The sequence below is a fragment of the Panulirus ornatus genome, chromosome 27, assembly GCF_036320965.1.
Source record: "Panulirus ornatus isolate Po-2019 chromosome 27, ASM3632096v1, whole genome shotgun sequence".
In the NCBI taxonomy this organism is placed as follows: Eukaryota; Metazoa; Arthropoda; class Malacostraca; order Decapoda; family Palinuridae; genus Panulirus; species Panulirus ornatus.
In genome coordinates this window covers 5,558,887-5,578,886 of record NC_092250.1, presented here as the reverse complement: position 1 = coordinate 5,578,886, position 20,000 = coordinate 5,558,887, and the positions used below count along the sequence as shown (strand labels likewise).

At 40.0% G+C, this 20,000-nt stretch overlaps 1 long non-coding RNA gene and 7 other non-coding genes across 8 annotated transcripts in view; 7 read left to right on the top strand and 1 right to left on the bottom strand.

Annotated features, from left to right (window-relative positions):
• LOC139757476 (uncharacterized) overlaps nt 1-20,000 on the bottom strand; it is a 487,251-nt gene that overhangs the window by 246,219 nt on the left and 221,032 nt on the right. The gene's annotated exons all lie outside the window — the stretch shown is intronic.
• On the top strand, nt 993-1,064 carry TRNAQ-CUG (transfer RNA glutamine (anticodon CUG)). The gene has a single exon. It is a non-coding gene; the product is annotated as a tRNA-Gln (tRNA).
• On the top strand, nt 3,543-3,614 carry TRNAQ-CUG (transfer RNA glutamine (anticodon CUG)). Its single transcript has one exon. It is a non-coding gene; the product is annotated as a tRNA-Gln (tRNA).
• On the top strand, nt 6,073-6,144 carry TRNAQ-CUG (transfer RNA glutamine (anticodon CUG)). Its single transcript has one exon. It is a non-coding gene; the product is annotated as a tRNA-Gln (tRNA).
• Nucleotides 14,478-14,549, top strand: TRNAQ-CUG (transfer RNA glutamine (anticodon CUG)). The gene has a single exon. It is a non-coding gene; the product is annotated as a tRNA-Gln (tRNA).
• On the top strand, nt 15,927-15,998 carry TRNAQ-CUG (transfer RNA glutamine (anticodon CUG)). The gene has a single exon. It is a non-coding gene; the product is annotated as a tRNA-Gln (tRNA).
• Nucleotides 17,293-17,364, top strand: TRNAQ-CUG (transfer RNA glutamine (anticodon CUG)). The gene has a single exon. It is a non-coding gene; the product is annotated as a tRNA-Gln (tRNA).
• Nucleotides 18,397-18,468, top strand: TRNAQ-CUG (transfer RNA glutamine (anticodon CUG)). Its single transcript has one exon. It is a non-coding gene; the product is annotated as a tRNA-Gln (tRNA).

Sequence of the window (20,000 nt, the reverse complement as noted above, 5' to 3'; positions counted from 1 at the left end):
CTCGTTTCTCTCCCCTACAAGTGGGAGCATCAGGTCTACAAGAATACTAAGGAACTCAAAGGTCTACAAGAATACTAGGGAACTCAAAGATCTACAAGAATACTAAGGAACTCAAAGGTCTACAAGAATACTAGGGAACTCAAAGATCTACAAGAATACTAAGGAACTCAAAGGTCTACAAGAATACTAGGGAACTCAAAGACCTACAAGAATACTAAGGAACTCGAAGGTCTACAAGAATACTAAGGAACTCAAAGATCTACAAGAATACTAAGGAACTCAAAGGTCTACAAGAATACAAAGGAACTCAAAGGTCTACAAGAATACTAAGGAACTCAAAGGTCTACAAGAATACTAAGGAACTCAAAGGTCTACAAGAATACAAAGGAACTCAAAGGTCTACAAGAATACAAAGGAACTCGAAGGTCTACAAGAATACTAAGGAACTCAAAGGTCTACAAGAATACAAAGGAACTCAAAGGTCTACAAGAATACAAAGGAACTCAAAGGTCTACAAGAATACTAAGGAACTCAAAGGTCTACAAGAATACTAAGGAACTCAAAGGTCTACAAGAATACAAAGGAACTCAAAGGTCTACAAGAATACTAAGGAACTCAAATTCCGGTCACCATTCTACACTCTGACACCAGGGCACGAAGCAAAGCTAAGAACTGGTTCGAAGAAAAAAAACAAGAAGTAACGCAATACTGTAATACCATCAGACAAGTGGGTGAGACGGAAGACGTAAAGTGTTCATACTTTAAACTTGGATACTTTAAGAAGATTTTGGAAACGACTTAACACAGTAGGAAAAAAAAAAAAGATATAGTACCTGCTCGAATGAATGAACAGCTTCCCCCTCCACGTACCATACAAGCAAGCAATGATAATCACGCACAAAGACACACAAATAAACTCACACAAACACACGTACCAGACATAGACACACTCACTTACAAGATAACCAAACATAGGGGAGAAAGCCTCACACGGTCCCATGGTGTAATGGTCAGCACTTTGGACTCTGAATCCAACGATCCGAGTTCGAGTCTCGGTGGGACCTGGTGGTGTTTTGTTATTATGTTTAAGGTATGAGAGTCGCGATCTCACACGCATATATATATATATATATATATATATATATATATATATATATATATATATATATATATATATATATATATATATATCATCCCTGGGGATAAGGAGAAAGAATACTTCCCACATATTCCCTGCGTGTCGTAGAAGGCGACTAAAAGGGAAGGGAGCGGGGGGCTGGAAATCCTCCCCTCTCGTTTCTTTTTAATTTTCCAAAAGAAGGAACAGAGAAGGGGGCCAGGTGAGGATATTCCCTCAAAGGCCCAGTCCTCTGTTCTTAACGCTACCTCGCTAATGCGGGAAATGGCGAATAGTTTGAAAGAAAAAAGATATATATATATATATATATATATATATATATATATATATATATATATATAGCAAGAGAGAGCAAGAGGAGGAGAAGGAGGTAGAAAGAGATAAAGGGAAATGTAAATATAGATATATACACGCATATTGATAGATAGATAGATAGATTGGTAGCAAGAAAGGGAGAGAGAGAGAGAGAGAGAGAGAGAGAGAGAGAGAGAGAGAGAGAGAGAGAGAGAGAGAGAGAGAGAGAGAGAGGCGAGTAGATAGATAGATAGACAGCTCGACAGATAGATAGTTAGAGAGATCTGGTTGAAGCAGTAACCATTAATATCTATTTGGTACGAGAACTGGCCATGACTATGAAGTTAATGGATAACGTTATGCATCTCCTAGATACACAGGCCTCCCGGGTGTAGAGGGCCAGCGGTACTGACCATAGGTCACTAGAGACCACATGGGTTAGCATGCTAGGCGGCACAGTCGGTACACAGACAATCCCAGCCGTTCATCCTCCTCTTTGGGGGCGGGTCGAGAAATGGGTACGTTAGTGTGTGTGTGTGTGTGTGTGTGTGTGTGTGTGTGTGTGTGTGTGTGTGTGTGTGTGTGTGTGTGTATACATAACACATAAACACCGTAACACACACATATTAATCATATGTGAAGTTCGTGTCCATTAGGCGACAGACACACACCATGCATAAGAGGTTTCAACACCACATAGTTGGTCAACCTCCACCCGGGTAAATGTAAGTTAACTGAGGACAGCACACACCTAGAGGAAAACTCTAGATGTATAGACTCTAGAAACCGAGCACGAAATTAAGCTGTACACACCTATTTAAGATAAGAGACCTCAGTAAGCTGGTTACACTGAGCGTGTGGCCTGAGCTCAAACATGCTCCCCAGCTTTGGTCACCCATCTTGAAGAGAAAAAACACACACACACACACAAAGAACTCATAGAGAAGGTTTAGAGGTTAACCACATTGTGGTGATAGGATGAAAAGACCCGGGGTTTGCAGGAGAAGCCGTAAACTCATCGACCATGGAAGAGAGATGGGTAAGGTGTGACCTGATCACAGCTCTGTTGCTTTTAAACACCTATTTTGATGACGTTAACACAGTGAACTGTTCTTCGCACGGTACAAGGATAGAACAACCAGAGACCATAACATGGAAAACAGCGAAGAACTCTAGATACAAAAGATGTAAACAATGTGAAAGATGCAAACAATGTAAAAGATGTATACAATGTAAAAGATGTAAACAATGTAAAATATGTAAACAATGTAAAAGATGTATACAATGTAAAAGATGTAAACAATGTAAAATATGTAAACAATGTAAAAGATGTAAACCATGTAAAAGATGTAAACATTGTAAAAGATGTAAACATTGTAAAAGATGTATACAATGTAAAAGATGTAAACAATGTAAAATATGTAAACAATGTAAAAGATGTATACAATGTAAAAGATGTAAACAATGTAAAATATGTAAACAATGTAAAAGATGTAAACAATGTAAAAGATGTAAACAATGTAAAAGATGTAAACAATGTAAAATATGTAAACAATTTAAAAGATGTAAACATTGTAAAAGATGTAAACATTGTAAAAGATGTAAACATTGTAAAAGATGTAAACAATGTAAAAGATGTAAAAAATGTAAAAGATGTACACAATGTAAAATATGTAAACAATGTAAAAGATGCAAACAATGTAAAAGATGTAAACAATGTAAAAGATGTAAACAATGTAAAAGATGTAAACAATGTAATAAAAGATGTAAACAATGTAAAAGATGTAAACAATGTAAAAGATGTAAACAATGTAATATGTTTAAAAGTACTGGATAAATGGAATAAAGGGTATGACTGAATCATTAATGGAGACAGCATGTAAATGCTTTGGAAAGCTGTGTAATCAAAGAGAAAGTTCAAGAATTGTAGACCCGCCCTGTGAAATAGATGGTGTTGTTTACATACACATGATGTAAACTGGGAAATGTGTGTGTGTGTGTGTGTGTGTGTGTGTGTGTGTGTGTGTGTGTATATAGATACACTAAGACACTCTCTCTCTCACGTCCAAACACAGACACAAAAACACACACAGACACAGAAACACGGGACGGTCCCATGGTGTAATGGTCAGCACTTTGGACTCTGAATCCAACGATCCGGGTTCGAGTCTCGGTGGGACCTGGTGGCGTTTTGTTGTCGTATCTAAAGTGCATGAGATGGGATCCCACAAATGTAGAATTCCCGACCCGCACTATGCAAATATGCAATTAGACACAAACACACACACACACACACACACACACATTAATATATATAGAAAGACAGAGACAGACAGAGAGACGTATCCCCCACACGTCCATTCTCACATGCATATACAAGCACGGTCAAGCCTACACACACAGACATGCATATGCAGTGTTCATGACGGAAGAGAAATGCATCAACATACAAGGGAACTTAGAGAAATTGATCTAATACGTGGCTGATGACTCAAACCTGTACGAAATGTGATGTGGATGGTACACAGCGAAAGAAGGCCTCGATATATATATATATATATATATATATATATATATATATATATATATATATATATATAAATATACATATCATCCCTGGGGATAGGGGAGAAAGAATACTTCCCACGTATTCCCTGCGTGTCGTAGAAGGCGACTAAAAGGCGAGGGAGCGGGAAGCTGGAAATCCTCCCCTCTCGTTCTTTTAATTCTCCAAAAGAGGAACAGAGAAGGGGGCCACGTGAGGACTTTCCTTCAAAGGCTCAGTCCTCTGTTCTTAACGCTACCTCGCTAATGCGGGAAATGGCGAATAGTATGAGAAACAGTACGAGAGGCGTGTAGAAGAAGACAAGGTGGCGAATTTCACCATAACATGCGTTTATATGGAGGGGAAAATGTTCAGCAAACAAGCTGTTCACATCCTACGATAGACTAAGACTGCAATAGACATTTGTAGGTTTGGATACGGCAATTAACCGATGAGAGAGGATTAATTAACAAGGTCCAGTGGAGCATAAGAAAGAAGGAACCAGACTTAAGATAATTAACTTAACAGGGAAAGGATGAAAGCATTGGATTTGTCCACCATGGAGGAGAGTAAAGTAATGAGTGACTTGATCACAAGTCTTAAGCTTGCAAACCTGTTTCATGACGTGAACAGAGAACAGTTCTTCGTACGGTACAAGGAGAGAAGAACCAGAGGTCATAACATGAATATAACGAAGAACTCTTGTTAGAAAAGACATAAAGGAGTTCTTTCGTAGTGTAAGAGCAATGCTTAGAGTTCAAGAACTTCAAGAACACATGACTGTCATGTTCATTCCTCGTAAGATACACATAGATATTTACGCACACCTGACGTAAACGTCTGAATACGTATGTGTGTATGTAAACAGGTACTTACACACCTGACGTAAACTTCTGAACACGTATGTGTGCGTGTAAACAGGTATTTACACACATCTGACGTAACCTTTGAACACGTATGTGTGTATGTAAACAGATATTTACGCACACCTGACGTAAACTTCTGAACACGTATGTGTGCGTGTAAACAGGTATTTACACACTTGAAGTGAACTTTTGAACACGTCTGTGTGCGTGTAAACAGGTATTTAAACACACCTGACGTAAACGTCTGAACACGTATGTGTGCGTGTAAACAGGTATTTACACACTTGAAGTGAACTTTTGAATACGTATGTGTGCATGTAAACAGGTACATACACACCTGACGTAAACTTTTGAACACGTATGTGTGCATGTAAACAGGTATTTACACACTTGAAGTGAACGTCTGAACACGTATGTGTGCGTGTAAACAGATATTTACACACTTGAAGTGAACTTTTGAATACGTATGTGAGCGTGTAAACAGGTATTTACACACACCTGTCGTAAACTTCTGAACACGTATGTGTGCATGTAAATAGGTATTTACACACATCTGACGTAAACCTTTGAACACGTATGTGTGCGTGTAAACAGGTATTTACACACTTGAAGTGAACTTTTGAACACGTATGTGTGCGTGTAAACAGGTATTTACGCACACCTGACGTAAACTTCATAGCATGGTGTAAATAGACAGCCAGATGGATAGATAGATAGATATTGGATGTCAGCAGCCATCTAGACCGAACCTACACAACTGAGGTAGTACAGATATTACAGTGCAGTGAGAGGACAGTACAAGGGAATAAGATAAAGGTAAACTGCATGTTTCTATACGCTTTGGATAAGTGTATGTGTGTGTGTGTGTGTGTGTGTGTGTGTGTGTGTGTGTGTGTGTGTGTGTGTGTTAAGACCTGATACAGACGCCAGGTCAACACGCAGGGTAATACACAGGCGTAAAACTCTCTCTCTCTCTCTCTCTCTCTCTCTCTCTCTCTCTCTCTCTCTCTCTCTCTCTCTCTCTCTCTCTCTCTCCCCGTAACACCAAACAGCAAAGTCGTAATGCGATTAAGCCACACAGGAACAAAGACGCAAACACACACTCTTTCACAGGCAAGCACATACAGAGAGAGAGAGAGAGAGAGAGAGAGAGAGAGAGAGAGAGAGAGAGAGAGAGAGAGAGAGAGAGAGAGAGAGAAGAGGACGCAAATGGATACAGAGCCTCACACGGTCCCATGGTGTAATGGTCAGCACTTTGGACTCTGAATCCAACGATCCGAGTTCGAGTCTCGGTGGGACCTGGTGGTGTTTTGTGGTTAGGTTTAAGGTATGAGAGTCGAGGTCCCACGAGTGTAGAACTCCCTCTCTCTCTCGCTCTCTCTCTCTCTCTCTCATCCCGCACTACAATAATCCGTTCTTAGACATGGAAATACGTAATATATATACATATATATACATACATATATATATATATATATATATATATATATATATATATATATATATATATATATATATTTATTTTGCTTTGTCGCTGTCTCCCGCGTTTGCGAGGTAGCGCAAGGAAACAGACGAAAGAAATGGCCCAACCCACCCCATACACATGTATATACACACACGTCCACACACGCAAATATACATACCTATACATCTCAATGTACACATATATATACACACACAGACACATACATATATACCCATGCACACAATTCACACTGTCTGCCTTTATTCATTCCCATCGCCACCTCGCCACACATGGAATACCATCCCCCTCCCCCCTCATATATATATATATATATATATATATATATATATATATATATATATATATATATATATATATATATATATATATATACATACATATATATTTACATAGAGAGAGAGAGAGAGAGAGAGAGAGAGAGAGAGACAGTTTCTCTGTTAACCTCGTTTCTATACTTATGTTTAAACCCAGTGCACACACACACACACACACACACACACACACAGACACATAAACACACACACACATACACACACATACACACACACACACACAGAGGAATATTCCTATGTGTACAATTGGTGTATATATATATATATATATATATATATATATATATATATATATATATATATATATATATATATATATATATATATATATATATATATATGTGTGTATATATATATATATATATATATATACCTATATACATATGTAGTCTACTGAATGGGAGTTCTAAACTTGTGGGTGCCCATCACTTGAACTTTATGTACTTTCAAACAGCTTCCCTAAACTTCTGTGTGTCGTCCACATTCACCAACTTGTCACTCACTTTATTCCATTCCACAACTAATATTAGACTACGGGAATATTTCTTAACATCTTTCCTAAAAGATTTCTTGATAAAAAAAAACCCATGTTGTGGCCTTTGGTTCTTCACGTCCTTTTTTGCTACATTTCAAAACGCTGTTCGCTTTTGACTTCATCATACAAGTTTTTTACAGAACACGAGTCGTGCTCAGGTCACTCCTTACTTCTCTTTCTTCCGTGATGGACTAAAAAAAAAAAAAAAAAGAAATTTTGGGCCTGTATTTCCTCCCTGGAACGCAGCTCTCTTACTTCTGCTACCTCCTCCTTCGTTGCCTTCCATTGGGCCTTCTTCAAGAGCTCTCTGAGAGTCAATACCAACTCTTGGGGTCTAACGTTGGATGTGAGCAGTTCACTTAAATCATTTTTGGTTCTTACTTAAAAATTTGCTTAGTAATTACAGGCAGACACTTTTTCTGTTTTTTAAACCAATTTGTTGGTTTGATCGATGGGGGGGGGGGGGGGGGGGGGGGGGGGGCCCATGTTACCCACAGGTCTCTTCTTTTCTCTCTCTCTCTCTCTCTTTTCTCTCTCTCTCTCTTCTCTCTTCTCTTTTCTCTCTCTCTCTCCTTTTAGTAACACAATTAGAGAGATGACAAAAAAGATTATAAGGAATAGTAAGGAGAGGAGGAGAGAAGAGAGAGAGAGAGATAAACACAAAGATGTGTTTTCAGTTTCAATCACAGAGGGGGATAACACACACTGATACGACACAAAAAACGGTCCCCTGGTGTTATGGTCAGCACTTTGGACTCTGAATCCAACGATCCGAGTTCGAGTCTCGGTGGGACCTGCTGTAATGTTTTGTTGTTATATATAATAGCACAGAAGATAAGGTCCCACAAATGTAGATCTCCCTCCCCATTTCATTTACGTAAATAGACACAGACACACACACACATACACACCACGGATAAGTCTACAGAGAAGTGAGAGGCGAAAAAGATTGCATCAACGTACAAGGGGATTTGGACAAAGTTTTTAAAGTTTGATATGATTAGGGGTTTGATGAACTTAAACCCCCGAGGACTTTTTGCGAAAAAGACACACAAAACCCGGTCTTTATGTGAATATCACTTCGCGGAAGCGAAGCTAAATAAATCAGTTTGCGAGGGAGACTTCGTGGAATTCACTGTCCCTACTCTCTCGCCAGAGCCCCACATTAGGAGAAGAGCGGAGACAAACAGGGTTGTGTTAGATAACAGACCAGCAATCAAGTTTTAGGGTTTTGGGAGGAAAAATTAATACGCTCTCCAGGTCTACAGAAAGCCCAAAAAAGTAGACGGCTTTCCAAATTGGTGCTTTCGGAAGAAAGCTCAGGAACGATGAGAGGTCCAGAGGAGAGCAACCAAGATGGCACCAGACTTGAGAAAGCTGAGAGAAACCCCTGACCTAAGAAAATGAGGAAAAGTTTTTTCATGATAAAGTAATGACCTGATCACAACTCGAAATCTTTTGAAGCTTCTTCGACAATATTGTGAGAAAGGTGAAAACATTTTCCTCCAAAAACAAGGATTGACACCAAAAGGCCATACGTGGAAATTCACCGAGAAACTTATTAGAAAAGATGAAAAGAAATACTTTCATAACTTGAGATTACTTGGAGATATGGAATAAAGTGAATTATAAAATTGTGAATGTGGACAACATACAGGAGTTTAAAACGTTGTATTATAGCTGACTGAATTCAAGAGATGAGGACCCTTGTGTGTGTGTGTGTGTGTGTGTGTGTGTGTGTGTGTGTGTGTGTGTGTGTGGGCACAGATACACAGGATTAAGAAATGGTAAAGATACAAGGACAACAGGCAGGAAAACTCTCTCCCATGTAAAACGGCAAAATGATGATTGAAGAAAGGGGGTTTTACCCCTATTAAGACACACACAATCACAAACACAAAACCACACAAAACACACCCCACAAACACGGACGGAAAAGAGCCCCAGAATAAACACAGGGGACCATGCTTTCGGTCCCATGGTTTTAATGGTCAGCACTTTGGACTCTGAAAACCACGATCCGAGTTCGGTCTCGGTGGGACCCCGAATTTGTTATCTTAGTTATAGAGGATGGGGGTTTTCCCCAGTGTAGATCTTTTTCTCTCTTACCCATGCGTATATGTAATTACCCACAGACACACACACACACAACCCAAGGTCATTAAGGAAGTGGAAGTGAAAAAAGATTGCAATGAAATACAAGGGGACCCAGACAAATTTGGGTGAGATCTCAACCCATCGTCGAATAAGCTGTCGGATCTGTTGTGGTGAGACAGGGCGTTGACAAGACCCTGTCCAACCCCCAAACCCGGAAATTCCATAAATTTGGAAGACCAGTGGAGGAGCAATCAAGTCTATGGACAGGGAAAAAATATTTAACCAGCCTTTTTTCCAAACCTCATCAGCCAAAGCTAAGTAAATGATTGCCCAAGTTTGGCCACACGTCTTTTTTGAGCTCAAAGAGTATAAAAAAGGACTAGAGGAGGATAACAAATAGGACACTGGAATTGATAGAGCAAAGAGCTGATAAATAAAGGACTAGAGGAGGATAACAAATAGGACACTGGAATTGATAGAGCAAAGAGCTGATAAATAAAGGACTAGGAGGGTAACAGAAGGACACTGGAATGATAGAGCAAAGAGCTGATAAATAAAGGACTTAGAGGAGAGTAACAGACAGGACACTGGAATTGACTAGAGCAAAAGAGTGAAAAATAAAGACTTAGGGGGTAACAGGGAAAGGGACACTGGAATTGATAGGGGTGTAAAAAATGGGTTAAGGAGAGTAAGAAACCAAATTTGGGTTGGGACGGAAAAATAGAAAGAATAGAAGAATAAAAAGTAAGGGGTGACCTGATCACAACTCTGAAATTCTTTTTACTTGTTTCATGATGTGCAGCGCAAACAGTTCTTCGTATGATGCGAAGATAGAACAGCCAAAGGCCATAACATGGGAATTAACCAGAAACTTGTTCAATAAGATGTAACAAAAGATATCATGTTCAAAATATAGGATTTCTTGGAGACTGAAATAAACTGAAGGATAAGATTGTGAATGTGGACGGCATATAAAGAAGTTAAAAAAAAAAACATTTGATCGTAGCTCACGTTCAAGAGATGGGGACCCACGAGTGTAGAACTCCCTTCCCGTGAATCATATTTAAACTATACGTGTGAGTGTATACACTCACACCGGGTTAAGGCATGGTGGAAATAAATTTTCAGGGAAAAATTCCCCTTTTGCCCCCCTTTTTCCTCTCTTCTCTCTCTTCTCTCTCTCTCTCTCTTTTTTCTCTCTCTCTCTCTTCTCTCTCCTCCCCTCTCTCTCTCTCTCTCTCCCCTCTCTCTCTCTTTTCTCTCTTTTCTCTGAAAACAGGTAGTGAACACATATGTAGAGAGAAGTTTGAAGCCACAGAGAGAGAGAGGGGGGAAGAGATGAAGAGAGAGAGAGAGGGGAAGAGAAGAGAGGGGGGAGGAGAGAAGGAGAAGGAGGGGAGGAAAAGGGAGAAAAGAGAAGAGAGAAAGAGGGAGAGAGAGAAGAAGGAGAGAGAGTTGGAGAGAAAAGGGAGAGAGAGGGGGGAGAGGCGCGCAGGGGGGACGGTACCCATGGGGGGTAATGGTCAGCATTTTGGACTTTGAATCCAACGATCCGAGTTCGAGTCTCGGTGGGACCTGCTGGTGTAATGTTATGATCAAGGTACAAGAGATGGGGGTCCCGCCAGTACAGAGCTCCCTCTTCGCACTATGCAAATGTAGATAGACACATACACACATATCGACTAAGGTATTTAAGATAGAAAACTAGCGAAAAAGACTGCATCAACATACGAGGGGACCTAGACAAACTCTAAACGTAATTTGGTTTAAAGATTATAAGATTCAAACATGGGGAATATACAATGAGGCTACAGCGAAATAAAGCCTTAATATGAATATTATACATCAGAAATGAAGTTGAAAAAGAATCTATTCGTATGGGGGGGAAGTAGATAGGGCCCCATTGGACAATCAAATGGGACCAACACCCCAAATTTTAAAAGAGAGAAACCCCATATCATACGCATTCCGGGTAGATAAGGAAGTTTTCAAAGATTTTTTACTCTACGTTGTACTTTCCAATATGTTCTCAGTTTGGCCCAATACGTAAATATGTTTCAAAGAGGGGCAATTGAGAATTTTTTTACAGGAGAGCAACAGAGAATATACCAGAAGTAAGAGGGCTGAGTTAATGGGAAAGACTAGAGGCCTTGAATGTTCCCACTTTGGAAGAGAGAAGAGTGAGGAGTGACCAAACCACAACTTTTTAACTTTGATCCTGCTTGACAAAAGTCCTTCGAAAGAGGCAAGGGGAAAAAACAGTATAGCAAGAAATGTATAGAAGAAATGTAAAGAAGTGGTGACATGGAACTATGAGGTAAGATGAAAGATTTAAGGAAATTTTTGGGGGGACAGTACAAGGTGGGGGCCCACGATGTAAAAATCCCTCCCGTACAGTACAAAAGATGGGGCCAGAGGTAGAACTCCCCCCCGTCAATACAAGAGATGGGGACCCAGAGTGTGAATTCTTTCCCCCTACGTACAAGGATGGGGACCCCGAGTGTAGATCCTCCCCCTACAGTCAAAAAGATGGGGGCCCAGAGGGGTGACCCCCCGTAATACAAGAGATGGGGACCCCCGAGTGTAGAACCCCCCCCTTTCCAATCACAAAAAACTTTTACACACACATGGTATGAACATGGGAATATGCATATGTGTGTATATATACACACTGGGTTATGACATGGTTATCAGACAGGAAAACTGTCTCTGTAACACAGATACTCATTACATATAAAGATAAAGCCACACAGATAGAGACACGACCACACAGACCCCAAAACCCCTCTACGCAAAATTATAGACACAGATACATTACGGTCCTTTGGGGGTAATGGTCAGCACTTTGGACTCTGAACCAACGACCCGGTTGAGTCTCGGTGGGACCTGGTGTTCTTTTGTGGTCATAATCAAAGTCCAAGAAATGAGGGCCCCACGAGTGTAGAACTCCCTCCCTGTCTTATGTAAATATGTACTTAGACACAGACACACACACACACACACACACACGAGAGGAAATGGTTTTAACGAAAGCGAAGACGAAGGATCATTACAGGTGGAGGCAATTAAGGATTTTAATTTGATCATCTTTTAAGAGAGAAGAGTGAGGCGTGACCTTGCACAAATCTTAAAATTTTTTTTTAAAATTTTTTGATGTCGTTTCAGTGAGCAGTTCTTTAAAAAGGTTTCATTTAGAAACAAACCCCCGGGCCAGAACACGAAATTAACGAGGAATGTTTTTATGAGGTGGAAATTGGGCTTTGTAGTTTGGATTTTGGGAAATGGAATGAATGATGATAAATTGTGAGCGGGCAACATACATAGAGGAGGATATGGGCAGAAAAGGGGTTCAAGAGATGGGAACCCACGGGTGTAGAACTCCCTCACCGGACAGTGTAAGAGATGGGGACACATGAGTATAGAACCTTTCCGTACAGACAAAAGGGTGGGACCAGAGTTTAGACTCCTCCCGTACAGTACATGAGATGGGATCCCAACCCATACTATGCAAATATATCACTACACGCATAGACACAAACACACACACATATAGAGGCTAAGGTCTTGAGGGAAGTGAAAAGCCGAAAGAATGCAATGACTAAAGGGGACCAACAAACTCCAATTCATTCAGAGGCACACCAAACCAGGTACCAGATTAACGGGGAGCCTGATTAGGGGAAGTGATGGAGGCACATCTTCGTATCACAGAGAAGTGAAGGTTTAATTTAGTCCATCAAGAAGAAATGATGACGTCTACTCTAGTCCATCCAGAAGAAGATGTGGTTATCAATATAAAAATTGATCAAACCCGTGCGCTTTGTGGGAGTGTGTGAGGTATTACTGTATCTTCTAAACCCTCAGGAATGATGAGGTATGATAAGTCGAGGGTGGGCCCTTTGGTTTAAGATTAACTGGAGGATTTTAATGGTGGGAATTTTGATGGGACAACCCTAGAATGTTTTAAAAGTTGTATGGGGGTTATTCATGTTAAACGATGGGGACCCACGAGGTAAAACTATTACACACTGACACACACACACGGACAGAGAGGTCAAGGTCTTGAGGGAGTTATAAAGCCAAGGAGATTGCATTAACATACAAGGGGACCTAGACAAACTCTATAGTTGATGTGATACATGGTTGATGAAATTCAACCCCAGTTAATGTGATGAGGATAAGACACAGCGAAAGGATGATATGATATGAATATCAGGCAAGAGAAAATAGGTTGTGGGAATCTGCTTTTATTCAAGACTTGGGAGTACATATTGTGTCCAGCCAACTGCCAGAGTCCCACATTAAGAGACCAGTAAAGGAGACAAACTGTCTGTTGGTAAGTGTCAAAATAGCATTCAAATGTTTGGATAAGTAAACCTTGTGTATTATCTTCACATTTCACATGGGATCGAAATTAGATCATGCATTTCAGGTTAGGTCACCACACTGAAGAAAGTTCAGAGAACTAATGGAGAAGGTCCAGAGGAGCACAAAGAAGAGGGTACCAGAATTAAGAGACCTGAGTTACAGGCAAAGGAGAGAGGCCTTAGATTTGTCCATCATGGAAGAAAGTAAAGTAAGGAGTGACCTGATCACAACTCATAATATCTTAAACCTGTTCTATGATGTCAGCAGTGAATAGTTCTTGGAAAGAAACAAGGATAGAACAACCAGAGGCCATAACATGGGAATAAACCAAGAAATCTGTTAGGAGAGATGACAAGAAGTACTTTCATAGTATGAATTAGTTGAAGAATAGAAAAAACTGAATAATGAAACTGTGGATGTGGACACCATACAAATTATTGAAAAGTTGTATGATAGTAGGTCAAGTTCAAGAGATAAGGACCCATGAGTGTAGAACTTCCGACCCGTAGATTACATTTAGAGTGTTGACATGTACCTAACGTAAACACAGGAGTGTGCATGTGTGTGTATTCACAGGGTTAAGACATGGTGCTGATATATGGTTGGCACAGAGAGAACAACTCTCTCTCTCTCTCTCTCTCTCTCTCTCTCTCTCTCTCTCTCTCTCTCTCTCTCTCTCTCTCTCTCTCTCTCTCTCTCTCTCTCAAAAAGAGATAAAGATAAAGCCACACAGAAAAGAAACAGAGACATACAAACACAGACACACTCTCACATACAAGCACAGTTGTATATACACAGACAGAAAGAGATACACGAGACGGTCCCATGGTGTAATGGTTAGCACTTTGGACTCTGAATCCAACGATCCGAGTTCGAGTCTCGGTGGGACCTGGTATTTAGTTGTTATATTTAAGGTATAAAGTGTCGGGGTCCCACGAGTGTAGAACTCCCTCCTACCATTATGCAAATACGTAATTACACACTGACACACACACACGGACAGAGAGGTCAAGGTCTTGAGGGAGTTATAAAGCCAAGGAGATTGCATTAACATACAAGGGGACCTAGACAAACGCTATAGTTGATGTGATACATGGTTGATGAAATTCAACCCCAGTTTAATGTCATGAGGATAAGACACAGCGAAAGGAAAAGAATCGACAGGAGTATCACTCAGCCAAAAGAGGATTGTCGGAATCTGATTTTCGAGAGAGAGAGAGACCTGGGAGTAGACATCGTCTCCAATCTACTGGCAGAGTCGACACATTAAGTGGCCCATAATGGAGACAAACTATCATTTGGCAAATATCACACTAATATTCGAGTGTATGAATAAGAGAATATTCAGCAGAAGATCTTCACATACTTACATTAGCCGAAATTGGGATATAAGCTTCAAGTTTGGGTCACCGCACTTGAAGACTCTCACAGAACTAATAGAGAAGGTCCAGAGGAGGGCAACAAAGACGTGTACCAGAATTAGAAGACATTAGGCACAGGGGGAGGCCCTTCAATTTTCCCATCTTAAGAGATTAGAAGAGGAAGGGTTGAGCTGATCATAGCTTGTACATAGTCAATAATGTTTGAAGATGTCGACGGTAATAAGATCTTCGAGAGACTCAAGGAGTTGATAACCAGAGACCAAACACGAAAACAACCAAGAAACGTATGAGAAAAAAAAATTGAAGTAGTTGACCTCGAGGAATAATGTTGGTTGGAAAATGGCATAGAAAAAACTGTATGATAAAACTGTGAATGTGGATAACTGAGAGAATTTGAAAAAAGTCGTTTTGGGGCAGTATAGAAAAGTTTTAAAATGCTTAAAATGTTGATGGATATATCAAAGTTCAAGGGATGGGGACCCATGAGTTCAGAACTCAATTCTCGTACAGCACAAATCGGTACTTACATCCATTTGTCATATATATATATATATATATATATATATATATATATATATATATATATATATATATATATATATACATAACATGCATGGGTGTGTATATATATAGCAATACACTGGGTTAAGGCATGGTAATGATACAAGGTTAGCAAACATTATAATCATTCTCTCTCTGTAATATAAGAAAGAGATTCACACACACAACACACACACACACACACACACACACACACACACATACACACACACACACACACACACACACACACACATACACACACACACAGACACACACACACACTCTATCTCTCTCATTTACATACACAATATCAAATACACAGACGGATTCCGATGCAATGGACGGTCCCATGGTGTAATGGTTAGCACTTTGGACTCTGAATCCAACGATCCGAGTTCGAGTCTCGGTGGGACCTGTCATTTCGTTGTTTTTACTTAAGATATAAAGAGAAGGGGCTCCACGAGTGTAGAACTCACCCCCCAAAAACTATGGCAATACATAACTACACACAGACACACACACACACACACACACATTTCAAGGTTTAGAGGGAAGTGTGAATCGAAGGAAAGTGCACTGACATACAAGGGGACCTAGGCATCCCCTTCAGTTGATCTGATCTCTGGTCGATGTCTATGTAGCGCGGGCTGGACACAGCGAAAGGAAGACGACCTCGATATGAATACCATCCGACAGGAAATAAGGTGAAAGGGATATGGTCGTGAGAAAGATCTGGTAGTCGAAGACATCGCCCTCAACCTATTGACCCAGCCACACATGAAGGGGAAGCGCGTATTCGATCAAAGATAAGGAGACATTAAGGAACCTGCTCACATCCTACATCAGATCAAAATGACAACATACATATCTTTTTTCTAAGTTTGGCCACCTCACTTGATGAAGGTTCGGAGTTCGGAGGAAGGCAGGGAAGATGGTGCCAGAATCAAATGAGCTCAGGTATAAGAAGAGGCGAGAACCCTACAGTGACCCCCCAACTTGTTACGAGAAAAAAGTTAGGGGTGATTTGATCACATCTTTCATGTTTTGAATCCTGTTGGATGATTGGTCAGGTGACCAGTTGTTTTGGAAGGTTTAAAAGTACACAACAAACCAGAGACCACAGCTTGGGGATATCAAACCAAAAACACTTGTTAGAAATGGAGTGAAGAAGTGTCATACCATTCCATTCGTTAGAGAATGTGGACAAACTAAACGAAGAGATTGTGAATGTGGACAATATGTGGAGAATGTTATATGATGGTAGATAATTTTCAGGTGGATGGAGGACCCACGAAGTGTTGAACTTGCTTCCCATACAATACAAATGGGTGTTTACATGCGCTTGTCAGGTACATGGGAACATACGCCAGTTATCTACATAGGAACATGTGTGTGTGTGTGTGTGTATACAGTGGGTTTAGACATGGTACTGATAACAGGTTAATTGACGTGAAAAACTCTCTCTCTCTCTCTCTCTCTCTCTCTCTCTCTCTCTCTCTCTCTCTCTCTCTCTCTCTCTCTCTCTCTCTCTCTCTATAACACAAAGAACGATCACAGAAAAAAGATAAAGCCACACAGAAAGAGACATAGACAGATACACACACACACACACACACACACACACACACACACACACACACACACACACACACACTCACTCACGTACAGACACAATCTCAAATACACAGAGAGATACAGTTGCAACAGACGGTCCCATGGTGTAATGGTTAGCACTTTGGACTCTGAATCCAACGATCCGAGTTCGAGTCTCGGTGGGACCTGTCACTTCGTTGTTTTTATTTAAGGTCTAAAGAGACGCGGGGCCCCACGAGTGTAGAACTCCCTCCCCAAAAACTATGCAAGACGTAACAACACACAGACACACACACACACAGGTCAAAGTCTTGAGGGAAGTGTAAACCGAAGGAGAGTGCATTCACGTACAAGGGGACCTAAGCAATCCCTGCAGTTGATCTGTTTCCTGGTCGGTGACAATCAACCCGAGCCAAGCTTTTCAACCTATTGGATGAATGTCAGTAGTGAAGAGTTCTTCCTTAAGATAGACAAGGATAGAAAACAACCAGAGGTCATAACATGGGAGCTGAGCAAGAGACTTGTTAGAAAAAGATGTTATGAAGTACTTTCATAGCATAAGATTAGTTGGAGAATATGGAATAAAGTCAATAATGAAATTGTGAATGTGGATAACACTACTAGAGAAGTTATATGGTAGATAAACTTCAAGAGATGTCGACCCCCGAGTGTAGAACTCCCTCCCCGTACAGTACAAGAGATGGGGACCCACAAGTGTAGAACTCCCTCCCCGTACAGTACAAGAGATGGGGACCCACGAGTGTAGAACTCCCTCCCCGTACAGTACAAGAGATGGGGACCCACGAGTGTAGAACTCCCTCCCCGTACAGTACAAGAGATGGGGACCCACGAGTGTAGAACTCCCTCCCCGTACAGTTCAAGAGATGGGGACCCACGAGTGTAGAACTCCCTCCCCGTACAAATAGGTATTTAGATACGTCTGGTATACACCTAGGAATATGCATGTTGGTGTATGTGTGTGTGTGTACACACTGGGTTAAGACATGGTAGTGATACAATGTAAACTCTCTCTCTCTCTCTCTCTCTCTCTCTCTCTCTCTCTCTCTCTCTCTCTCTCTCTCTCTCTCTCTCTCTCTCTCTCTCTCTTTCTCTGCATCACACAATCATTGATCACATGAGAAGACGAACCCCAACACACAGAGGGAGAATTGCACAGACACACAAACCCAATTCATAGGAAGACACGGTAAATGCTGTGCGGTCCCATGGTGTAATGGTCAGCACTTTGGACTCTGAATCCAACGATCCGAGTTCGAGTCTCGGTGGGACCTGAAGTTTTATTGTTATATTCAAGGTATATGAGATGGCGTCTCACGAGTGTAGTTCCCTTCCCTTACTATATAATTATATATATATATATATATATATATATATATATATATATATATATATATATATATATATATATATACATATATATATATATACGTACATACGTGTGTGTATGTGTGATTAGGTACACACACACACACACACACACACACAAATATATATATATATATATATAATATAATATATATATATATATATATATATATATACATTGATTAAAGAAAATAGTAGTTGCAGATAACGTAAGATAGCTATGTTGATAAACGTGCAGAGAGAGAGATATAGATGCAATCACATCCAATTCTCCTTACACATCCATTTCACAGTCAGTGGAGCTGAATGACAAAGGGGAGAGACCTGAAGGCTTTAAATTTACCGACCTTGGAAGAGAGAAGAGTGGTGGATAACTTGATCACAGCCTTTAAAGTTCTGAAACATATCGATGACGTGGGAGGTGAACAGTTCTTTTGAGAGACGTGGGGGAACAGAAGAACCAGAGAACATAACATTATATCAACCGAGAAACTTGAAGAACCAGAGAACATAACATTATATTAAACAAGAAACTTGAAGAACCAGAGAACATAACATTATATTAAACAAGAAACTTGAAGAACCAGAGAACATAACATTATATCAAACAAGAAACTTGAAGATCCAGAGAACATAACATTATATTAAACAAGAAACTTGAAGAACCAGAGAACATAACATTATATCAAACAAGAAACTTGAAGAACCAGAGAACATAACATTATATCAACCGAGAAACTTGAAGATCCAGAGAACATAACATTATATTAAACAAGAAACTTGAAGAACCAGAGAACATAACATTATATCAAACAAGAAACTTGAAGAACCAGAGAACATAACATTATATCAAACAAGAAACTTGAAGAACCAGAGAACATAACATTATATCAAACAAGAAACTTGAAGAACCAGAGAACATAACATTATATCAAACAAGAAACTTGAAGAACCAGAGAACATAACATTATATCAAACAAGAAACTTGAAGAACCAGAGAACATAACATTATATCAAACAAGAAACTTGAAGAACCAGAGAACATAACATTATATCAAACAAGAAACTTGAAGAACCAAAGAACATAACATTATATCAACCAAGAAACTTGAAGAACCAGAGAACATAACATTATATCAAACAAGAAACTTGAAGAACCAGAGAACATAACATTATATCAACCAAGAAACTTGAAGAACCAGAGAACATAACATTATATCAAACAAGAAACTTGAAGAACCAGAGAACATAACATTATATCAACCGAGAAAATTGATGGAAAAACAAATATTGATAACTGTTTTCATAACATAGATTTAATGGACGAATGGAATAGAATGACTGAGGACGTGGTCAATGACTGAGGACGTGGTTAATGACTGAGGACGTGGTTAATGACTGAGGACGTGGTTAATGACTGAGGACGTGGTTAATGACT